Source organism: Opisthocomus hoazin, chromosome 7 (genome assembly GCF_030867145.1).
Source record: "Opisthocomus hoazin isolate bOpiHoa1 chromosome 7, bOpiHoa1.hap1, whole genome shotgun sequence".
Taxonomy (NCBI): domain Eukaryota; kingdom Metazoa; phylum Chordata; class Aves; order Opisthocomiformes; family Opisthocomidae; genus Opisthocomus; species Opisthocomus hoazin.
In genome coordinates this window covers 63,168,339-63,171,423 of record NC_134420.1, presented here as the reverse complement: position 1 = coordinate 63,171,423, position 3,085 = coordinate 63,168,339, and positions in this window count along the sequence as shown.

Sequence of the window (3,085 nt, the reverse complement as noted above, 5' to 3'; positions counted from 1 at the left end):
TCCCCGTGGGCGGCGGGCTGCTGCGAGGGGCCGCGCGCGTTACCAGTGAGCCCAGTGGGAGCTGGTGTTTGTCACCCGTCGTGTTTGGGGGCCCTGAGCAGGGGGGAAGCCCCTTCCCCAGGGGATGGCTCTGCCTTCGCCATCGGCCGGCCCGGCTTCCAGAAAGCTCTGCCTGCCCTCCCCCGGGGCAGCCCGCTCGGGGCAAAGGCAGCTCCAGGCCAACCAAGCTCTCTCTATGGGTTTCGTAAGGCTGCAGGAGAAACCACAGTGTGGGCTCAGAAGCAGCGGAATTGTTGTCTAAACCCCAAATAGCACGGTACTGACTCCTACTTGCGTCTCGTGTTCAGGATTGAAGCGGTGTGGGGAGCCCCGTGTGCCCCGGCAGCCTGGGGGATGGAGTCAGGAGGCAAGGAGGAGCAGAGGAGGAGAGTATCGCCTCATCTGCTGCTTGCAACAAGCCCAGGCCACCGGGCACGGGAGGGGTACGGGCGCAGCAGGGAGCAGGTGAATCACCCGGGACGTGCAGGTAACAGTCCCGGCTAAATCAGATAGCGCTCCGTACCATGCTGCCTTCACCAGGGTCCTGTAGTGCACAATAGTGGAGAAAAAGTCATCCTTCCACCATCAAGAACACGATACTGGAAAGCCGTTTAGATCTAGATAGTTTGTGATTTTTTTAATTAATGTGATTCCATCAAGTATAAGGGAGTTTTTGCGCATTGCCTTCAGTGAGAATGTGTTTTTTTGTTATGCTCTTGACCTGCCCATATCATAATTGCAGTAGTCTGTGTTATTGAGTTATGAAACTCTCCTCCATCTAATCTAAACATAACGTATGCAGTTTCAGAGGTTTCTTAAACTGCAAACTCCTACTCAACTGTTTTCCTCACTGGCAATCATGGCTCTACTGCGCCTTTATATTTGTACCTACCTTGTTTTTTTTCTGTCATTTTTAGTGTCATTGGTTGCATTTGTCATTGTTTCTGTTCTTACGTCCTTTCTTTCCCATGATTAACTGCTGTTCAGATCACTGTGGGCTGGACTGTGTACAAGATCAAGACACTCAGCAACTCCTAGGTTCCACAGGCACTCAGCTCACTGGAAACGATCAGTAATTTTCAACAGGCTGCCTAAGCAGTGTGAAAAAATATGCCAAGGATAATAACTAGGCAAATATATTTTAAGTGATAAATGTAAATAGGATGAGAAGTTTCATTTGAGAAGTTAAGCAGATGCAGCTATAACCAATTTCTTTACGGAGACATGAGTGTTACGTTTAATTTTCAAGTGCTGTTTAGTTGTCGGTTAGGGATTGGAAACAGTTCAGTTGCTTGTAGCAAACAACTTTCTTTTGCTGTTTCCTAATTTGGAATATTCTTCCTAGATTTTCAAGATGTTTATCCCCTAATTCTTCAGGTTCATCTTACGTTCATGTGAGTAATTTCAGAAGACCCATTCACTAGCTAACACCCATCTCCTCTTGCAGTTGTACACTGCACAACATTTATAATTAAGCCTCTTAGGAAGTTAGCTGCATGGCCCATGATTAACTTCCCTTAATTCTTCATTGTTAAAGCTCAGTGCAGAGATCTCTGGAGTCATCACCCCACCTTCCCACCCCGAGCTGCAGAACGGCAACATAGCGTATCAGTCACTATGCACTAAGGTATCATCCCAGCACGGACAGTACCAGTACGTATGGGTGCCTTTGTCACCGTCTAACAGCCCATACAGGCTTATCCAAAGAAAGCATTCTCTCAGCAGATGAGCTAGATAAAACGGTTGATCAGAGACTGTTGACACACTGCACAGCATCTATAATTAAGTCACTAGGGAAGCTGGGATGGGGTGCTGTAACAAAGGTCGGATCCAATTTACACACAGCTTTCAGCAAATCTTAAAGTGCCATCTGAATAAAGCCCAGTGAGGTAATAGCCACTTCTGACTTCCTGCATGCTAGGAATTTGTCAAACAGTGGTGAGGAAAAGGGAGTAGCGGGTGCATTGTTTATTAAACACGTAAATGGGATATATTTTGGTGGTTTTCCGCCTGTGACTCTCTTGCCATGTCTCCTGTTCAGACAAAACTTTTGTGAAGAAGAGGTGTCCGTTTGTGTCGGAAGTGCTATAATGACTGGCACACTAAGAATACTACCAGCTACTGGTATTCGCTGTTCTGCAAGACCAGGGGGGAAGGAGCGTATCCCATGAATAGAAATGGATCCTTGGATTTTGGTTCTTGAGGTGACCTTGAGTCCACAGAATCTCCAGAACAATTATAGTACAGAACAGTTGGTTGCTTCTGTGTTTGCGTGGCAACAGTTTATGGAGGAAGACAAAACGAGCCTTCAGTACCTACCCTGATACACTTTTTTTTTGTGAAGAAAAACAGCACAAAAATATGGTGCAATGTAAGAAAATGCTCTTAGTTGTATTTCTATTGTTCTAAGTTAAAAATAAAACCTGAGTGTTTTACATTAAAAAAAATCTACAGTCAGAACTGTTTCCAACTGAGGTCATCCCGCAATGTTACATTTATTTTGAGGACTCGGTATGATTTTACACATTCTTTTCATGCTTGCTTAGCGATGACATCATTTGCAACTTACACTATTCTGAAGCATGAGCGTTGTGTGAAACTAGTGAAACGTCAGGGAAGACTTTGTGAGGTTAAAAGGCAGAGGAGAACTACAGAGAGGATTTGTTCTTTGATCCGGGAGATGAGAGAGCAGCCTTGCACAGATGCCGAGCCCCTGGCTTCTAGGGGAGATCTGCATGCTCAGCATCTCAGTCTATCAGACCTGGAATAACTCGGAAATCTGGATGGCAGCCAAACTCAACGCATTTTTATTTGAAGCAGTCTGTGCTTTTGATTTTGTAATGGTTCCCTCTATATGTACATTATTTTTTTTTTAAATCTGAAGCAGTTCTGTACAGCGCACAAGCTTCTCGTGGTCGGGGTGAGGGCACTGGTTGTGGTGCTGAAAGATCTGTGGTGGGGAAGGAGTTCCAGCTGACGCCTCCCGACATTCACAACTTGTGTCACAGAAAGGAACCTGGCGACGCAGATCCGTGTTCACGTGGGC